At 34.6% G+C, this 22580-nt stretch overlaps 1 pseudogene; it reads right to left on the bottom strand.

Annotated features, from left to right (window-relative positions):
- Positions 1-21688: 21688 nt before the first annotated feature.
- Positions 21689-22256, bottom strand: LOC111159230 (annotated as a pseudogene).
- Positions 22257-22580: the final 324 nt, after the last annotated feature.

Genomic DNA, 22580 nt, shown 5'->3' with positions numbered 1-22580 from the left:
AAAGGTAAACATAACAGGAGATATATATTAGTAAATCAGAAATATCCAGTGTGTGTGTGTATATATATCTGCACTTCCTTCTCATAATCATGGATTTTTTTTTTCCTACTCAGCCTGAAACATGATATCTTCAAACTCTGGGCTATAAAGTATTGAAGTGCCTCCCTGCTGCCAGCAGATACAATGCCATGGAAAACTCTGAATATGATTGTGATCAATAATATGTTACTCTCCAGACTGTTTCTGTTTCATGATTAATTGCAGTTACAAATTTTCATTGCATTTTAATGGTTGATTTACTGATGTTTATAAAATGAAAGGTCAATTCAATAGTTGAAAATAGTTGTAATAGCATTGATAGTAAATGAATACTTATTTGTAAAAAGAGAAAGAAAAGAGAAAATATTTCTGATAAGGTCATAAAGTTGAGCAGGTGAATATGTCTAATTGCCCTATTTTCTTCAGAAGGCTGTAAACTTTGTCTCATATTGTAAATGCCAGAGTTGCAGTCTCATACATAGAAGTATTCCTAGCACACAGTATCAAAGGTAAGAATTTAAAGTAAGATGGAAAGGGAACTTTGAATGAATCCTCTATAAATTATTTGCTGTAAAAGATTTGAAGGTCTGAAGTTACTGTTGACAAAGGATAAAAAGAAAGTATTGAAAAAGGAGAAAATATTTTTAAAAAATGTTTAAGCACCTAGATTTATCTGGTTCTAGCTGTCTACATTTTGACAATATTCACATATCATTTTGTTCATAAAGCAGAAAGGAAGGGAAGGAAGAAATTATTATCAGATATCTGGAAAGTCTCTCCTTGTGTTTAGCATTTGTTGTTCCAGTTTTGATGCTCATGTAATTTTTGTTTTAGGACAAGAAAGAACAAGAAGCTCTTTATAGTGTTAGCACATGGCTCTAGTATTTCCCAGAAGGCATTGAAGTTACTAATTTCGGTTGTATTTAAAAGTTAATTTACGAAAAAAAAAAAAAGTTAATTTATGGGGCGCCTGGGTGGCTCAGTGGGTTAAAGTCTCTGCCGCCTACTTCCTCCTCTCTCTCTGCCTGCCTCTCTGCCTACTTGTGATCTCTGTCTGTCAAATAAAACAAAATAAAATCTTTAAAAAATTTAATTTACCAATGTTTATAAAACACTTCAAAAATACTTAATAATTATAATTATGCATTTTCTTTCCAGTTTCAGTGTCAGATTAAAAAAAATACCCCAGGTCATATAGGTCATTTTTTCTTATTTTGTTCTAAAAGTCTATAGTTTTATATTTGCCTTCATATCAAAAATCATGGGGGCGCCTGGGTGGCTCAGTGGGTTAAAGCCTCTGCCTTCGGCTCAGGTCATGATCCCAGGGTCCTGGGATCGAGCCCCGCATCGGGCTCTCTGCTCAGCAGGGAGCCTGCTTCCTCCTCTCTCTCTGTCTGCTTCTCTGCCTACTTGTGATCTCTGTCTGTCAAATAAATAAATAAAATCTTTTAAAAAAAATCATGTGGGTGTATTTATAGACTATTGTGTTTTATTAATCTATGTATTCATTCCTTTACCCAAACAACATAAATTTGAGTCTTAAAATTGGCCAGTGTGGCTCCTTCAACTTCATTTTTTTTCAATTGTTTTAAATATCCCAGCTCTTGGGGCGCCTGGGTGGCTCAGTGGGTTAAGCCGCTGCCTTCGGCTCAGGTCATGATCTCAGGGTCCTGGGATCAAGCCCTGCATCAGGCTCTCTGCTCAGCAAGGAGCCTGCTTCCTCCTCTCTCTCTGCCTGCCTCTCTGCCTGCTTGTGATCTCTGTCTGTCAAATAAATAAATAAAATCTTAAAAAAAAATCCCAGCTCTTTTATTTTTTATACACATTTTAGCATCATCTTGTTTTGATCTCTAAATATTCTTTCTGAATTTTTTATCAGAAATGCATTCAGTATATAGATCAATTTGGGAAGACCTGATATTTTTACCATGCTGAGGCTTCAAATCTATGAGCATTGCATTTAATTTATGTAGGATTTTGATTTCTTTCACCATTTGTAATTTTCAGCATAGAAACCTTGAACATGTTTTGCTAAATTTGCACCTAATTTTTCCCTTTTTTGAAGGACTTAGCTATGGAACTACAACCCACTATATATATATTTTTTTCAAATTTCAGTTTCTAATTGTACATTACTAGTATACAAATATACGATTGATTCCATGTGTTGACCACATATCCAGCAACTTTGTTAAATTCACTTACTGGTTCTAGGTTTTTTTAATAGATTCATGGGAGTTTTCTATCCACACAATCATGTCATCTGCCAATAGGGGCAGTTGTATTTCCTCCTTTCTAATCTATACGTCTTTTGTTCTTTTATTTTTTTATAGTTATGTCTTTTATTTTTTTCTCTTGCCTTATCATACTGGCTAAGATTTCCATTATGATAAAAGTTGAAAAAGCAGTTATCCCTTCCTTGTTTTCAATATTAAGAGGAAAACATCTAATTCTTCAAATTTGAGTACTATGCTTAGCTGTAGATTTTTGTCTCGATGCATCTTCTCAAGTTGATATCCCCTTACATTTTTAGTTTGTTGAATGTTACATTTATTATCATTAATTTATGGTCAAGTGCTCTTTCTGCATCAATAGATATAATCATGTTGTTTTCTTTTCTGTAACCTGTTAATAAGATGAATTATATTGATTGATTCTTGAATATTTGACCATATTTGCATTCTCAAAATAAGATGTTAGCAAACAAGTTAATGTGTTTATGGACATGAGGGCCATTATTCTGTAGTTTCCTCTTTCTGGCCTTGGCATCAGTGAAATACTGGCCTCATGAAATGAATTGGGAAAATTTTCCTCCTATTCTATTATTTGGCAGAAATTACATAAAATTGTTATTTTTTTTAAACCTGTACAGGCCTCCTCGTGTTTTTAAACTTTTTAAAAAATATTTTATTTATTTATTTGACAGAGATCACAAGTAGGCAGAAAGGCAGGCAGAGACAGGAGGAAGCAGGCTCCCCACTGAGCAAGAGAGCCTGACGTGGGGCTCGATCCCAGGACACTGAGATCATGACCTGAGCTGAAAGCAGGGGCTTTAACCCACTGAGCCACCCAGGTGCCCCTACATAAAATTGCTATTTATTCAAGGATTTTAGAGTTTGTCAATGAAACTATCTAGACGTAGTGATTTCTTTAAGAAAGTTCTCAACTACCAGTTCAAAAAAACATAATAGTCATATTATGATTTATGTGATCTACTTAACCTTGAATGAACTTAGATAGTTACAGTTTTTGAGGAAATGGTTCATTTTATATAAGTTGTTGAATTTATGCTCATAGTGTTTGTAGTTTCCCTTATTAGCCTTTTAACATCTTTGGAGTATGCAGTGATTCCCACTCTTTAATTCCTAATATTTCCACTTTATATCTTTGCTCTTTGGGTTTTTTCAGTGTTGATATATTTTATAAATTTTATTGATCATCTCAAAGAACTGGTTTGCTTTTATTAATTTTCTGTTATTTTCCAAGTTTCAATTTTATTGTTTTTTTGTCTTATATTTATCACCTTCTTCTTTTTGCCCACTTTGGATTTATTTTCGCCTTATTTTCCTAACTTCTTTTTTTAAAGATTTTATTTGTTTATTTGGCAGACAGATCACAAGTAGGCAGAGAGGCAGGCAGAGAGAGAGAGGGAAGCAGGCTTCCTGCTGAGATCATGACCTGAGCTGAAGGCAGAGGCTTAACCCACTGAGCCACCCAGGTGCCCCTTTCCTAACTTCTTAAATAAGAAGCTGGATTTTAAGTTTAGAAATTTCTTCTTTTTCTAATACAAGCATTTAGTACTATAAATTTATCTCTAAGCACTGCTTTAGTTGTGACCCACAAATATTGACATATTATGCTTATATTCCATTTGGTTTAAGATATTTTTCTGATTTCCTTTAAGAGTTCCTTGTTGATGAATGGATTAATAAGAAGTAATAATAATTTGTTCTTGAATTTCCAAGTATTTTGAGACATTCCCGTTATCTTTGTGTTATGATGTCATGCTTAATTTTGTTTTTGTCAGATAACATACTTCATATTACTTTATTTTTTAAAAATTTGTTAAGGTTTAGTTTAAAAACTAGAATATAATCTATCTTGATTAGTGTTCCATGTGCACTTTGAAAATGTGTATTATGGTTTTTTTTGTGTGTGTGTGTGGAGGGAGGTAAACTCCTCTACAGAAAACAATTAGATTCTGTTGACTGCATGTGTTATATAGCTCTTCAATTTTCTATTAGTTCTCTCACAGAAAAAGGAATATTGAAATTTTCATCCATAATTATGGATTTATTTATTTCTCCTTTTAGTTCTGACAGTTTTTGCTTCATGTTTTTTGAAGCTCTGTTGTTTCCCCAGAAACATTCAAGTAGGATAAAGATTTCACCACTGAAGAGGACTCTTTTATTCTTATGGTATATATGTAAATTACATTCATAGTCTGAAACTATAGGCACTAAAATGTATGAAAAACTAATTTTCAAATTGTTCTCCCCAATTTTTTATTGTTAAAGATTGCAAAGCAATGCACTGTGTTCTGGGGTACCTGGGCAGCTCAGTTGGTTGTGTCTGCCTTTGGCTCAGGTCATGATCCCAGAACCTTGGGATGGAATCCTGTATTGGTCTCCTTGCTCAGCAGGGAACCTGCTTCTCCCTCTGCCTCTGCCTGCAGCTCCCCTTGCTTGTGTGTACTCTCTATCTCTGACAAACAAATAACTAAAATCTTAAAAAAAAATGCATCATGTTCTCTATGTAAAACTGTTGTCACCTCCCTAATCCTTTTTTTTCTATTTTTACTTTTTGCAGAAATATGTACATTAAAAATATATTTGACAAATGTTTTATTGTTTAAATATTCTCAGAAGTTTAATATTATATGTAAATTCATATACATATATATGTATGTATTTCCCTCTTTCTTAACTTCCTTCTGCTTTTGATAGACCTTCCAATTGTTCTAACAAATTTATTTTTAAAAACCGTATGTAAGGGACACCTGGGTGGCTCAGTCGGTTAAGCAGCTGCCTTTGGCTCGGGTCATGATCCCAGGCTCCTGGGATCGAGTCCTGCATCAGGCTCCTTTGTTGGCAGGAAGCCTGCTTCTCCCTTTGCCTGCTCTGCCTGCCGCTCCCCTTGCTTTTTCTCTCTCTTTCTCTCTGATAATTAAATTTTTTAAAAAAGTATGTGAATTGTTATGCAACTTTTTGCATTTCTACTTAATTATATTGGTGTATTTTACCCTTTTCATCTTAAAGATCAATTAAGTTGTGTTTTTACGGAAATCCTTACACAATACATTTGAAAGCTCAAAAGACAACCCAATATCTTCTCAAAATCATCTTTTTTAGAATCACAGGATGTGCTTTATTTTATGTTCACACAACTCTTCATATTACATGATAAAAATTTCAGCGTTTTAATCACAACTGCTAAATTCTTTCCCCTTAAAAATTGGAAGTTTTCATCTCATATAATTTAAAAGAGGAAAACTTCACTGTTTGTAGAGTGTACTTTTATATCACTGATATCGCAGCCAATATCTGAGTGATTAAGACATCCACAATTTAACTTCTAACCTATTTCAGGCTTTTCTTATCAGCAAAAATTTTTCTCATCTGCTTTCCTTCACTGCCTTGTAGCTCTGTAATAATGTAGATAATACTGCTGCCATTATCTTCTAGACCCTTATGTGTCAGCTAAAGTATTTGTATTATTATTACTCTGAAGAGTCAGTATTCTCTTTTACCACTTTCTCTCAACACACTTTCTCTAGTAGACTTATTCTTCAGTTTTATATTTTCTGCTTTCTTATATTATTAAATTTTTAAAATACCTAAAGAAAATTCTGCAATATTGAGTTATGAATCCAGAAAGATCTAAAGGGCTATTTTTTTTAATTTTTCCTATTAACTATTTAGTTTTTAACTTTGCTTTGTCTTCAATGGAATACCAAGTTCTAGAGGATAAGAATTATGACATTTTATGCAGGACATAGAGATTAACTCTTTTATGCATTATATATCTGCAAAAACATTAACTAAAAATAGATATTGCCCGAAATAAATCTTAATAGAATGTAGAGTTTTCTGAAATGTTAGTAGTAATAACTGTTATAATGTTCTTCTTCAAACAAGTTATACTAACAAGAGAATATCATAATTGTGACACAAGTGTTATAAAGATCATTCAATTACTTGTGTCTTCTTTAAATGCTAGCTTAATATTAAGAATCACTTTCATGACTACTCTCATATTTTGAGAGTTTAACAAATATTTCCACTTTGAAATTTTAAAGATTTTTTTTATTTTTATGTATTTACTTGACAGACAGATATCACAAGTATGCAGGGAGGCAGGCAGAGAGAGAGGAGGAAGCAGGCTCTCTGCGGAGCAGAGAGCCCGATGTGGGGCTCGATCTCAGGACCCTGGGATCATGACCTGAGCCGAAGGCAGAGGCTTCAACCCACTGAGCCAACCAGGCGCCCCCACTTTGAAATTTTATACACTCGAAACTTAATATGAGTCTTGCCTACCTGGCAATTTCCTATAATGATGAGAAATCTATCCTCCCACGTTCTCTCAAACATTCTGGAGCTGCACATATTTTCTCTGAAATTATCCTCTCTGCTTAAAAGTTACCCAAAATGCTCCACTTACACTTTATCATCCCTGATTCATATCTAAAATCTTACTGATGGATGAATAATACCACAATTGGTTTATTTTGAAAATAACAAACCAAAACTAAGTAACAACATCAATACATCTTTTGTATGTTTATAAACAGTGCTTAAATTTTAGATTCCCATCTCTCTATTCAAGCATTAACAGCTCCAAGACCCAGTTGATTCCTAAGAATATAATTTAAAAAAAAACTGAAAAGAAATCTGCAGATTGTGTTTGTTAAGTCTTTGTCAAACCTTGAGAGGTAAAAGAAGTTCATGTGGGACATAGAGGGGATGGGGAAGTCCACACCCTTGCTTTAAGAATAGGTGGCCTCCCTTGCCTCTCTGTTGTACAAAGCCAAAGCAATAATACCAAAAAAGGACAAAAGTGGGATTGTTTCTGTGAAAAGTGGAGTGCTTTATTAGTGAGCTTCCAGGCCTGAAGGAGAGAAAAAGGTCCATGATTTTTTTCTGTTCCAGACTTTAATTTTATTAATGGCTTTATTTCCTGTTAACATCATTCCTGTATACTCACTAACTTGTCTCTTTGCTTTTATAACTAACTTGCTTTTTTTTGTCTATAATAAAACATGTACAGTCAGTGATCTTGAAAAGATCATTTTTGACAAATTCACTGCAACAGGCTACTGAAATTTAGGGGCGGCATTGAGAATTGTAAACACTGAGGAAACAGGGAAGTTACTTGGGCTGATACAAGCATGTGCTGCAGAAATGGATAACATGTTGAAATTGAACATGGCAAAATTTAGTCTGAATGTCAGGAAATGTCAATTCTTAGATTTAATTAGAAGTGGAATAGTTTCCCAGAAGAAATGGCAGAAATTTATTGCTGGAGCTATTTTAAATTGGCCTGAACAAAGTACTACGGGATATACAGAAAGGGTCAATTCTTCAGAGATTCTCAAGAATTGATGTATATAACAATTGGTCTTTTGCATTTCTAATGTTCATGACCATTTTTCTACCATTTCACTTCACAATGCTAGCTAAATATGGTCTCTTTACCACCGCAACTCTGAAAATTAGAACCTTATATGATACCTACAGGGATATCTGCAAGTACTTTTTGAAAAAAGTAATCCAACCTGAGTATTCCCATTTACTTTGTTATTCACATGGCTCTTATTTTCCCCCATCCTTCCCTCCTTCTTTTCTTCTTTCTTACACCCTTCCCTCCCTTTCTTTCTATCCTTCTTCTTTCTCTGTTCCTTTTTTCTTCTTTTTATGGTTAGGCAGAAAAAAATCACTCCAGGAGTTTTTTTTTTTTTTTTTTAAGATTTTATTTATTTATTTGACAGATCACAAGTTGGTGTAGAGGCAGGCAGAGAGAGAGAGAGGAGGAAGCAGGCTCCCTGCTGAGCAGAGAGCCCAAGGCGGGGCTTGATCCCAGGACCCTGAGATCATGATGGAGCTGAAGGCAGAGGCTTAAACCCACTGAGCCACCCAGGTGCCCCATCCAGGAGGTTTTTGATTAGTATCCTTTTCTTTCTATCTCTCATCTCTAAGTGTTTCTCCAGAAACACTTACTGATTAATTAATTGATTAATTGTTTTAATTTTTCCTTTTTTGGAAAATAATCAGTTCTTTAATATTTAATCTGCTTTTACTTTTCAATCTGAATATAGGTCTACTTTTTTTTCCTCCTCAGCTTTTTTGCAAAGGTCTCTGGATTTGTCCATATTCACTACATTTAGGATTCTAGTTTAACAACTCTTTTATTTTCCCCATTTTATCTTTGAATAAGAGAAGAGGAAGTTTAATCTCAAACTAGATAAAATGTTACTAATTGCTATCTCTTCATAGCCTTTACAGCCAAATCAATAATTCTAGTTTGTGTGAGGTTATGTGAGTATTTTTTCTTTGAAGAAAAAAAAATATATATATATATACACACACAATATTTATTGGCCATACTCAGTAGGCTTCAATGTATTTTATTCAGTTATAAAATTTCTTTCCTTTTATAAAAGGTGTTAGAGATATACCCTGCACCCTAACTAACACATACTAAGGTATAGAAGTAATATCAGTCTACTACAGGCAGGCATATGGTTCCTCTCTTTAGACTTTTTCAGCCACTTTGAAAGTTAGAGAAGTATCTCTATACCTGTCCCTTCATTCTTTTCTTAATAATAATAGCTAACTTAAAAAAAGTTGTCTATGCTAGACAATGTATTAGGTTCTTTTCATGGATTATCACAATAACCCTGTGAAACAGATATTCTTATTAATCACATTTTCAGGAAAGTAATTTTTCCAAAGTCACACAGCTAGTAGCTGGTAAAGTAAGGCCTGAAATGTAGATAGTCTGACAGAAGTGTACACAGTATCAAAAACACTGCACAGAAGTGATGAAAGTGCCTTTGAATAGGGAATAAAATTCCTGTAACATGTTCTGTGAGTTTTGAGAACCTTAAAAGTAAATGCAAATTGATTATCCTTAGTACGATAATGTATGCTATGGTTATATGTGCAGAAAATCCAAAGGCAGCACAAATTCTTGTAATGTTTGATATTCAAATTCTGTGTGCCTCTTTGTTTTCTATTTCACAGTTTTGATTTCCAATACCTGGAACAGGTTCAGAGAGACTGCAGACTGGGAAGTTCAGCATTCACCAGATGCTAGTACCCAATAGCTGATGATTTGGAGATTTTCTCCTAACTTTAAATTACTAACCAAAGTAACTAACAGCTCTCTTAGTCAAAAATTTCATATCCTTTCATAATTTTACAATTCTGCAAAACACAATTGGGTCACCATCAAGCCACTTTTTTTCAAACCAGAATAACCTCAATTCCCTTAAGCTATCATTATTACATATACCCTTCAACTATTTGGGGACAAAGGAGATATATATATATATATATATATATATATACACACACACACACACACACACTAAGTTAAGCATAAGTGTCATTCCCATGACACAATATAAGTAGAAATGAACAGAGTTTGGCAGAGTCTAATGAAGACTTTACAGAAAAAAGGAATCATACTTGCTATTCTGCTCCTTATTTCTATTGTTTCAATTATTTATGATATTCTAATGTATATGGTTTTTAATTATTTTACAAAATGCACTTGCATTGCTTAGATCATAATCAATTTCATTGTTTAAGTTCAAAATAGTTGTTTGATAATCAGTATTACTAATATATGAAGATTACAGGATATCTAAACATAAGAAACGAGATGTGCTTCATACCCAAATTTGCTATCATCATTCACCGAATTTTCTAAGTCCTTTATAATCAGCAAGAAAATGCTAGAAGTAATATTGGTCTGAGGGGAACAAATTAATTGGTAATAATAATAGCAGCTGAGTGCATACTTTGGAAGTTGTTTTTGTTTTTCTCAACACTCACCCTCCAAAAATATGGTATCAAATGATAAAGGTAACTTAAAGGTCTTTCATGCTTTTGGGACCAGAAGTAAAGATGTATTACTAATTGTGCTAGTACAGGCAGGCCTGCTCAGACATGACACCATCTTACTGCCTCACTGGGACAGGTCAGGACAATCAATTACACCACTCTCCCTTTGTTTTGGTGAGACTGGAGAGCATGGGCAATTGCAGATTTCTCACTCCCTAGCTGAGGCAGATGAATGTGAATGGTCATGAAATTCTTCCAATTCCTTCCAAAGTTTGGGAGCACAGGCAGTTGTGACACTCCCCCAAACTTTGGTTAGGACTAGTAGCATGCATGGTCACAGATTTACCATGTCCCCAACCTGGGGCTGGTACGCATTCATTGACAAAGCACTCTCCTATAACATTGCTGAAGCACTGGATGTCAAGAATTTTCCTGTTGCTTTTCTGGAACTGGTTATCATGCTGAACCCCCTATACTCTCCAGCTGTCCTGCTAAAGCCAGCAGGTGCATACAATTGCAGAGTGGGTGTCCCTTGGTCACCTGGCCTTGGTGATTAACATGGCTGGCATTCCTAAGACCCAAGGGACTATAACATTTGGAAAGACAATTTTTGTCAGGCCAACATCCCCAGAGCTATGCACAGACAGCAGTCTGAAATACATACCCAGTCTTTCTATAAGAAAGCCTCTTTACCTATCCTGGAGCTTCAAACTGAAGGTTAGGCTTCAGGTTTCCAACACACCTAAGGGTTAATGTGGTACTCCAGGGAACATAAGCGAAGATACAATATTTTTGTACACCCTCTTGGCCTCGCAATAGTTTGAGAAGACTTGCCAGAAAGGAACTTGGAGTACCTTTCACCTGGAGAACCAATTTTTGCTCAGTAGATACCTCCAAATCTCCTAGTCTGGAGACCAACAAAATTTATAATTGGACCCCAGAGGACAGTATATATTTGCATATTTTAAAAGCCACTGCCTGAGGATCTGTTTTCCAATCACCTTAAATCAGGTGATGAATGAAATTCCTTCCCTGGAATGCTGATAAGTCTCCGCACACGTTAAACACAAAGCAAAAATTTATAACAAATAAAAGAATATGAGAAAGACATGTAAACATATCACTAAAGTTATCTATCATACTGAAAGAATAGAGGAAAAAAGAAACTGAAAATAATTACAAAAACAGACCAAAAAAAAAAAACAAAGAAAATATCATGAATTATATATCTATCAATAACTACATTAAATGTGAGTGAGATTTCTGTACATTGATTTTGGATTCTGCAATACTCAATTCATTTATCATTTCTAGCAATTTTTATGGTGGAGTCTTTCGGGTTTTCTATATAGAGCATCATGTCTTCTATAACAGTGAAAGTTTTGCTTCTTTTTTGCCAATTTGGATCCCTTTTATTTACTTTTGTTGTCTGATTGCTGTGGCTAGGACCTACAGTACAATGTTAAATAAAAGGAGTGAGAGTAGCCATTCTTGTCTTGTCCTTGACCTTAGGGGAAAAGCTCTGTTTTTCCCCATGAAGGATGATGTTAGCTGTGGGTTGTTCATAGATAGCCTTTAATATGTTGAGGTATGTTCCTTCTAAACCTACTTTGTTGAGGGTTTGTTTTTGTTTGTTTGTTTTATATTATGAATGCATGTTGTCCTTTGTCAAATGCTTTTCTGTGTTTATTGGAATAACCATGTTTCTTTTCTGTTCTCTTATTAATGTGATGTATCACATTGATTTGTGAATCTTGAAGCACACTTACAATGGAGGAATAAATCCCACTTGATCATGTTGAATGAATTTTTTTAAACGTATTATTGGATTTGGTTTGCAAGTATTTCATTGAGAATTTTTGCATTTATGTTCATCAGGGATATTGACCTCTATTTCTCTTTTTTAGTGGACTCTTTATCTGGTTTTGGTATCTGGGTAGTGTTGGTCTCATAGAAGAGATTTGAAAGTTTTCTTTCCTTTTTTATTCTTTTTGGGATATTTTAAGAATAAGTATTAACTCTTCAATTTATTTTTATTTTATTTTATTTTAGTTTAAAGTTCCAGTTCCAAGTATATGATATAGTGATTCAATGCCTCCATACAACACCTGGTGCTCATCATAACAAGTGTCCTCCTTGTTCCCAATCACCTATTTAGCCTCCCCTACTCCTAACCCCTTCCCTATGGTAACCATTGGTGTGTTCTCTATTACTAACTTTTCTTTAAATGTTTGGTAGAAATTGCCAATGAAGCCATCTAGTCCTGGACTTTTATTTACTGGGAGTGTTCTATGACTGAGTCAGTGTGTTTGCTGGTTATCAGTCTGTTCAAATTTTCTATTACTTCCTGTTTCAGTTTTAGTAGTTTATATGTTTCCAGGAATTTATCCATTTCTTCTAGGTTGTCCAATTTGTTGGCATATAGTTTTTCATAACATTCTCTTACGATTGTTTGTATTACTGTGGTGTTGGTTGTTATTTCTCTGATTTAATTTGTGATTTTATTTATTTGAGCCCTTTTTCCTTTTATTTTATTTATTTATTAGTTATTTATTTATTTTTTTGGTAAGTCTGGCTAAAGGTTTATCAATCTCACTGATTTTTTCAAAGAATCATCTCCTGGTTTCATTAATCTGTACTATTGTTTTTTTTTTTATTTTCTGTGTCATTTATTTCTGCTCTAATCTTTATTATTTCCTTCCTTCTGCTGGTTTTGGATTTTGCTTTTCTTTTTCTAACTTCTTTAGGTGCAAGGTTAGGTTCTTCATTTGAAATTTTCTTGTTTCTTCAGGTAGACCTGTGTTGCTATAAATTTTTCTCTTAGAACTGATTTTGATGCATCACATAGGTTTTGGACCATTATGTTTTCATTTTCATTAATTTCAGTGTATTTTGTAATTTTTCTTTGGTTTTCTTGTTGACCCATTCAGTATTTAGTAGCATATTATTTAATTTCCACGTATTTATGGTCTTTCCACATTTTTTCTAGCTGCATAGTTTTGTGGTGAGAAAAGTTGCATGAATTTGTTGAGGTTTGTTCTTTGGGCTAATACATGACATATTCTGGAGAATGTTCCATGTGTACTTGAAAAGAGTGTACATTCTGTTGTTTTAAGATGGAATGTTCTGCATAGATCTGCTAAGTCCATTTGTTCCAGTGTGTCATTCAACAGTGATGTTCTATTTATATGATTTGTCCACTGATGTAAGAGAGGTACTAAATTCCCCTGCTATTATTGTATTGTTTATTAGTTCTTTTATGTTTATTATTAACTGTTTTATTTGGGTGCTCCTATATTGGGCGCATTAACAATTACTGTATCTTCTTTTTGGATTGTACCCCTTTTTATTATATAGTGTCTTTCCTTCTCTCGTGTTACAGTTTTGTTCTAAGGTCTATTTTGTCCAATATTAATTAGTATTGTTCCTCTGGCTTTCCTTTGACGTCTATTTGCATGATAGATGTTTCTCTATCTTCCCACATTCAATCTAAATGTTTCTTTAGGTTTAAAATAGGTCCCATATAGGAACTGTATAGGTGGAGCTTTTTTTTTCATCCATTCTGTCACCAAATGTCTTCTGATTGGAATATTTAGTATATTTACATTCCAAGTCATTATTGATGGATTTTTTTTTAGTGCCATGCTATTACTTGCTTTGTGGTTTTCTGAAGTTTTATCTTATCTTTTCCTGTCTTTCACATTTTTCTGATTTACTTTAGTGATATATTTGGATTTGTTTCTATTTATTCTTTGCATATTTCTTAGTTATTTTTGATGTATGGTTGCCATTAGGTTTGTATATAACTGACTCTGCATACAGAAGTCTATATTAAGTTGATGGCTGTTTAAGTTTGAACCCATTGTTTTCTCCTGTCCTACCCACATTTTGGGTATATATTGTTATATTTTACATCCTTTCTTTCTTTCTTTTTTTTTTTTTTTTTAGTTCCTTGACTGATTCTTTATGGAAATACTGTTTTTATTGCTTTGTGTTTCCTACCTCTATGTTGTCATTTTTGGTCTCTGCTTTCCTCTTAGAGTTCCTTAAATATTTCTTGCAGTGCTGGTTTATTGTTTACAAATTCCTTTACTTTTGTTTGTCTGGGAAACTCTATCTCTTTCTTTTCTGAATGGTAACCTTGCTGAATAAAGTATTCCTGACTGCAGATTTTTTTCATTCAGTACTTTGAATATATCATGACCCTCTCTTCTTGCTTGTGAACTTTCTGTTGGAAAATCTCCTAGCCTTATGGGTTTTCCCTTGTTTTTTGTTTTTGTTTTTGTTTTTGTTTTGTTTTGTTTGTTTTTTTTACGATTTTATATATTTATGACAGAGGGAGATAGGGAGAGAGGGAACATAAACCCAGGGAGCTGAAGAGGGAGAAGCAGGCTACCCACAGAGCAGGGAGTCTGATATGGGGCTCAATTCAAAGACACTGGGATAATGACCTGAGCTGAAAGCACTGGGATCATGACCTGAGCCAAAGGCAGACATTTAATGACTGATTTTTGTTTTGTTTTGTTTTTGTTTTGTCTGCTGCTCTTCAGATGTTTTTCTTTATCACTATATTTGGCAAATTTAATTACAGTATGTCTTGGTTTCAGTCTGCTTTAATTTATAATGTTTGGTATTCTGTATTCCTCCTGGATCTAGATAAGTGTTTCCTTTCCCCAGATTAGGGAAGTTTTCAACTATTGTTTTTCAAATAAATTTTCTGCACCTCTTCTCTCTCTTTTTCTTCTAAAACTCCTATAATACAAATGTTATTTCAGTTGATGGAGTCACTGAATTTCCTTAATCTATACTCCTTTAGCAAAACTCTTTTCTCTCTCTTGTTGAACTAGATTACTTTCCATTACTCTGACTTCCAGGTCATTAATTCTTTCCTCTGCCTCTTCCATGTGGTTGTTCATATCATCAAATGTGTTTCTCATTTTATTAATTGTGATTTTTATCTCTGCTATGTTATTCCTTATCTCTGTGTTAGGGATCTCACTTATATTTTCTACTCTTTTCTCAAATCCAGTGAGTATTATTTTGTTCCTTCTTGTCAATTCTCTATCAGAAATGTTACTTACATCTGTTTTGCTTATATCTCTGACTGTGGCCTTGTCCTATTCTTTAATTTAGGATAAATTTCTCTGTCTCATTTTATCTGTCTCTTTGGTGTCTGTTTCTCTGTGTTAAGAAAGTCATTTGTGTCTTTTGCTCTTGAATGTAGTAACTTTATGAAAAACAGTTACTGTAATGCCCGCAGGGTACTTTCTTCTGTTCACCAGAACCTGGTACTTTAGGAGGGTAACCTAAGTGTGTTGGTTATACCCTGCTGCTGAGTTTGAGTCACTTTTCCTTTCATCTAGACTGACTATCTGCTTGTTGTGAGCTGTTTATTGTGTTAGTGGGACCCAGTCAGGCCAGCAGTGAAGGAGCATGCCCAACAGAGAAATTGGGAATAGGTCAGCAGTATTAGCAAAGGCTTTGCTAGGCCACTAACCCTATATATGACCCCCTGATGTGCTGTGATGGCTCAGGGCTGCAGGTCAGGGCAAAAGGCTGAGCATGGTACACAACAATGTATGACTGGATACAGAACAGTATGGCACCTATGGGCCCAGGCTGGGGAAGCATGTAAAGGTAAATGATGGAGACTGTTGAATGAAAATCCCTGTAGCATAAGTACAACAGAAGTGCACACCTTCTTGCAAACTTTTCCTTCACTTTTCCCTGGGATATGTGCTGAATAGATTATGAGTCCTGAGAAAGCCCCCACTTATGGTACAGAAATTGGGAAGTTGCATAGCAGCCACTGAAGGAGAGGTGCAGAACTCCATTAGGATCTTTTTCCCTGGGGTGCCTGGGTGGGTCATTCTTTAAGTGTCTGCCTTTGGCTCAGGTCATGATCACAGGGTCATGGTCTCCATGCTCAACAGGGTACCTGCTTCTTCCTCTTCCACTCCTCCTGCTTGTGCTCCCTCTCTTGCTGTCTCTCTCTGTCAAATAAATAAATAAAATCTTAAAAATAAAAAAGGACCCTTTCCCCTAGAAGCTCTAAGGATCAAAACCTTAAGGTTCATGGAGTAGAGATGGAGAGGGGGCTCAGTGAAAACTCACTGCAGCTAGGGGAAAGGAAATAGAAAAAAAAATCATCTGCTATGGAAGTGGTATGAAATAGATAGGATAGTGCAAAATGCATGCTGAGTTTAGAACTATAGCCTTAGGAGGAGCAGGAACTTTACCCCCATGACTCAGGTACATGTTGCAAGCCTGAGACTAAAGTTTAATCAGGACATTAGAGAAGATTCCTCAGCCCCCACTGTAAGACTAAGGATGGAGTTGCATTCAATTTGTAACAGAAAAACCCTTTATGAGGGCAACACAAAGGAAAGACCAAAAGCTGAGGGTGTAGCATATATAAGCAATATCTCTTGAGCAAACCAGCCCCAACCTTAACCACAAGTTATCTCTGGAAGTTAAAGCCTCTGGCACACTGAGAGTAACAATAGCAATAACAAACCTCAAATTGCACAGCAATTAATTAGATTACCTGAAACCCCAGAACTAAAGGATTATCTAAAATTATGCACATTTTTAGACATAAAAAATATTCACCTCAGCTTCTGCCATCCTACGCAAGAAGTTTAATTTAAAAAAAAAATTGCAAAGTGTAAGAAATAGCAAGAAAAATGATACACTCCCATGAGACAGAAAGGATTATAACCAGATGTAGATATGACACAAATGTTGGAACTGACATGGGTTTTAAAATACCTATGATTAATATATTAAGTCTCTAATAGAAAATATGGAAAATGTGTAACCAGAAAGATGGAAATTACAATAAAGAATCTATAGAAAATGCTGGAAATGAAAACACTGACAGAGATGAAGAATGTCTTCAATGTACTTGCCTGCAGACTTGACAATGAACAAGGGATGAATCAGTGAATCTGAAGATAGGTTTATAGAAAAAAAGAAAAGAAATTTAAAAAGACTGAGAAAGACAAATTTAAGCATGCATGAACTCAGAGATGTAACCAAATAATCTAACATGCAAGTAATTGGAAACACAAAGAAGGGAAAAAGAATAGAGCAAAATTTTTAAAAAAAAATAGTGTCCAAGAATTTTCCAAGTCACACATCCAAGAAGTTAAGAGAATAACAAGAAAGAAAAATGTCTCCCCCCCAAAAAAAGGAGGGGGAAGAAGAACAAAAGGGGGAGGAAATGCACCAAAGCATATCATTTTCAAACTGTTGAAAACAAAATGACAGATCATCTTTGGACCCTGCCAGAGGAGAGATTTTGGGTAAAGTCTGCCTTTGTTTGTTTTCAGTGATAGATAGCCTAGTGCACGTTTTTTTCTAAGTTATTCATATCCAGTCCCCAAAGCCTGTGAATATGTTAACTTATAGGGCAGAAGGGACTTTGCAGTGTCATTAAGTTAAAGATATTGTGATGAGAAGATGATCCTGGATTATCTGTGTGGACCCTGAATGCAATTAGAAGATCTTTATACATGAAAAAGGGCAGCGGGGAGGTCAGAGTCAGACAGAGATTTGAAGATGCCACACTGCTGGCTTTGAAGATGGAAGGAAGGGCCTTGAGCTAAGAAATGCTGGGTTTCTTGAAGCAGGAAAAGACAAATAGAATGGATTGTCCTGAAAGCTGACAGAAACACTGCTGACACCTTGATTTTAGTCCAGCAAAAAAAAAAAAAAACAAAAACAAAAACAAAAAAAACAGTATTTTCTATTCACTAACATTGACTTGGGAAGACTTCAGAATTAATTAGAATAATCTCACATCTGAATATAATTCCTATTCATATGTAAGTCTCTCTTTAAAAGCCCATTTAAGGTTCATCTCCTTTAAGAGGCCTTCTTCAGTTTCCTCCAATATTTTATTGTGTAGTTGATGTGATAGGCAGAATAATGCCCTACGATCCTTAATCCCCAGAACCTGTGAATATTTGGGGTCAAACAGAAAAAGAGGATTATGATTATAGATGTAATCAAGGTTGCTGATGAGCTGATCATAAGATAGGGAGACTACCCTGTATTGTTTGAGTAGGTCCAAGGTAATTACAAGGGTTCTTAAAGTGGAAAAGGAAGTAAGGCAGAGGAAAATATCATGGAAGAAAGGCAAAGAGACATAAAACATCTCTGGCTGTAAAGGTGGAGGAAAGGGGCCTGAGCCAATGGATGTGTGTAAGTTCAGAAACTGGAATAAGCAAGAAAACTAATTGTACCTTAGAGCCTCCAGAAAGGAAGGCCTATTAATACCTCAATTTTATCCCAGTGAGATTTGTATTCAATTTATAATCTACAAGTTTATAGGATAATAAATTTCTCTTTTTTTTAAGCCAAGTTTGTAGTGATTTGTTACAGCAGTAATAGGAAACTATGCATTTTCTGTAATCTTTTTCAAACCTCACAATTTATCTTCTATCAATTGTAACTTCTATATTGGAATAATTTAGCAGTCTTTAAAGTAATGAATTTAACTATTGATCAAATATTTTCTTTTTCCAACATGCCTAATAATTTAGTCCTCATCCTCACCATAAATTTAGAGCCTATTTCATACTTTTCAGATTAGATGTAGGTATAGTTTTATTTTAAGAAATTATTTAAAATAATTGTCAAAATAATATTCAATGGCTTATAGTTTCCACTATTAAAATGAACTTCCTTGCTATGTATGTATTATCAGAAGCAAGGAAATAATATTTGTTTCTCTACTATTTAGTCATCATCTAGCTTGGTACCATTTGTTTGCTTGATTCCATGTTTTGCTTTTAAGTGAATTGAATTAAACTAGATAAAATTTAATAACAGCAAGTCATATGATTTAAATATTAATGCAACAGTAGTATCAATAATCAGGGATTGACATTTTAGTTTTGCTGCACTTCTATCCAAAGGCAATAACCTTTCTGACTGCTTTCTTTTTTTTGGCAGTAGAACAGCTGGACTTCCCTCTTTCAAGATGAAAAAAGAAGAAATCGTCTTGCCACTATGATACTAGAAAAAAAGGTAATTAGAATAATTTATCCTGTGATGTTATATATTTGGTTGGTGAAATTTTTTTCAGGCAGAAACAAGTGACGCAATGCTTACTTTATTGGGTATATAAAAAGCTAGGCCTGCTGGGTCTAGAGAAGTAAGTGACTAAAAGGTGAGACTAGAGAGTGCTAGAGAAATCTGGAGCCATTTTGATTCTAAGAACCAAGAGCAAAAATTAAAAAAATGACTGATAAGAAATATAGACTCTCCTATTTTTTAGACTTCTCTACTTTTAGACTATTTTAGTGTAATCTTAATCTCATAATAAATTACAGTAGACCTGCTAGCCACCATGTTGTATTTGAACAACCAAAGCAAGGATACAAATCCTGACTTTTTCTTTTTCATCTGTAACAGATGGGATCAATAAACTTTGTCCAAATGGCTTACTAATTTAATTACTTTGCCAAGAGGACAAGTAAGTTTTTCTCAATCTAGTAGTACAATTCATTAATTCAATAATTTGTGGAAAAACCCATTAATATGCTTAGCAAATAATGAGCTGATTTGTAAAAATGATACATTTCCCATCTAGCAGAGGAGTAGCAATCAGTGAGGCAAAGAGAATCACATGGTTTACAATGAGAAGATATTTTTTCATTGAATATGATTTTATTTTAAGAGCATAATGACTCTCCAAATCTATCAATGACATGTCAGAAGGTTACCAGTGGTTCTTTTTTTTTATGGGAGTTTTTAATATAAAACAAGTAATTACTAACAGTGATTTGAAAAAGTATAAGAACATATGAATAAAACTTAGTAATTTAGAATTTACTTTTGTAAAAGCAAGTTGACAAATATTAAAATGTTATACCTGTATTATGAACATTGTAATATAACACACAACACATCCACTGTTAAACACTGATCTCCCATGCCTGATTTGGATTTAGATATTGAGTATATTATATACAGAAAGAAACTTTCCAAGTTTTGTCAATGCTTGTGGTATATATACTATGATTCCTCATCAAAATCTGCATGAAATCTAAAAGTCTGGTATTAAAAGTAGTTACTTCCTTTCTTCAATATTCTACAACATGCCAGTTTGGATTAGCCTTCAGATTTTCAGGGCATGAAACATATACAAAGAGAGCACCCAAAAATACGTTTGAACACATTTAGGGTAAGTTTGTTTACAATTACAACAGAAATACCTTCAACCATTGTATCTTTCCATTTTCAGTGAAAAAAAAAATCCTAAGCAAACATATTTGGGGCCAAGTTACTTCTCTATAAAAATGATGTATCATGTTGTTCAACTTTTAAACCAAATTCTTAAAAGCATTAAAGTTTGTATTTTATCATTGTCAATGCATTCATGTGGTGTTAGGAAGATAAAAGGAAACATGTAGAAACAAAAATCTCAAACTATCCCAATTCCTAAAATGAGACATTTTCAAATTAAGAAATAACTTTGTTGCTTAGAAAAGAAACTACTTTTCATCTCAAACTCACTTTAAATGCTTGACATATAATTCAATACTTAAGAAGACTATAGGTAAACTATTTGATTAATATTTATAGAGTGATACTTCTCTGGGCAGACATTTTACACAACAGCTTCCCATTAACGTTGGGAAAAAAAATCACTTGATAATTTTAATCATAATTAATGATTGACTGATTAATGGATTAACAATTTTCTTAGTAATTTAGACGGCATAGATCCAATAAAGGAACCAGTCTGATAATTGCTCAACATATAATTCTGTCCATTCATAATATTAAGCCAAAAATTTGCAGATACTCCACTCAGCTGGATTATATGCTTTCATGTATATAATTTGATTAACGAAAAATAGGTACACAGTGTTGAGCTTTCTCCTTTTCTTTCTTTTCTTTTCTTTCTTTTTTTTTTTTTTTAAGAGGAGCCCAATGATTTGGGGGGTTGGTTAGTACAATACAGAGAACACAGAGGGAAAGCACAAAATGGCACTTAACAGCAATGCCAGTACTCATCTCCTTATGGTCATTAACTAAGGATATTATTACTTTTTGTGTTCTTTGCTTTTCTTTAGAACATAATCAAAGCCATAAACTTGAATTTGAGCTATATACACAATACACACACCTTATGTAAAATACTTCTCATACTTAACATTACATTTTAAAGTATTGGAAACTGAGTATCTGTGCTGATTTGTATTTTGACTTAATGGAACACAAAGAGAATACACATTCAACTAAGAAGGGTTATACTGATAATAAAGCTCTTAAAGTGAAAAATGTCTTCTTCTCCCTTTGTACTTACCACAGGCTACACGATGTCCTGAGAGGATTCATTATGAGAAAAATGGCAATCACAGCTTTAAAGAACTTGCTTTGGAAGGAACTAATGAGAAAGCAGATTGGAAAGTGAGACTTCATCTTTGTTTTCAAATAAGTGGTCTTAATTTTTCTTCTGATAGAAAAAGTTTAAATCAGTTTATTATAAATATATCTAAACCATTAATTTTTGCAGCTTTCAGATCAAGTACAGCACTTCGTTTATACAAAGTCTATGAGGAGAGGTCAGTAGATATCATCTAATCTTAAATCGGGACATCATCCATTCAAGTCCTTGGCATAATCCCTCGCCAGTAAGAGCACAGCATGCCTGGATATGCCACTGTTGATCTTTAATAGAAGTTAGTTTCAAAAACTGGGAGGTTTCTGCTACAGTCATGCATTCTTTAACATCTTATTTATTAGCAAAAATCAGCAATCCAGCTTTCCGTAGGTCCTCATGGGCCAACATTTTATAGAGTTCTTCCCTAGTTACAGAAATCCTTTCTCTGTACTGTCCACAACAACTATTACAAACTCTGTGTTAGTATAGTAAGTGTTCCAAGAAGACCAAAGAGATTCTCGGCCACCAGTATCCCACATTAGAAAATGTGTATTATTAATCACTATTTCTTCTACGTTACTTCTTATTGTAGGTGATGTATGTACAACTTCATTCATAGATCATTAGTAAAGGATGGTAGTTTTCCCTGCATTATCCAGCCCAACAATGATAACTTTGTGCTCCTGGTGATTGAAGAGTCTCCATATCCTGGTGAAGAGAATTCCCATTCTTGGGCAGCGGACCTCCCTCCAGCCACCCGGGCTGCCTGGCCTCCCCCGGCTCAGGCTGAAGGGGGCACAACGGCCGCCCCAGAGCCTCCGCCTCAACCGGAAGGAGGCCGAAGCCCAGGAAGCCCTGCAGCGTGCGAGGCCCCGCCGCTGCCACCGTGGCACTCGCCTGGCTCGCGGACATCGTCGCCTCGTTGTCTGCGACAAGCCTCGCGGGCCACCGTCCTCCTCCAGCTCCTCTCCAGCGGCTGAGTTACCAGTGGTTCTTAATCTAAAAATTTATTAACCCCTCGGAGAGTTTGGAAATATACAGGGTATTTTTCCATAGTCATTGGGAATTAGTAT

Source organism: Enhydra lutris, unplaced genomic scaffold (genome assembly GCF_002288905.1).
Source record: "Enhydra lutris kenyoni isolate GAN:26980312 unplaced genomic scaffold, ASM228890v2 scaffoldscaffold67, whole genome shotgun sequence".
NCBI classification, from domain to species: Eukaryota; Metazoa; Chordata; class Mammalia; order Carnivora; family Mustelidae; genus Enhydra; species Enhydra lutris.
This window is presented reverse-complemented; position numbering and strand designations above follow the sequence as displayed.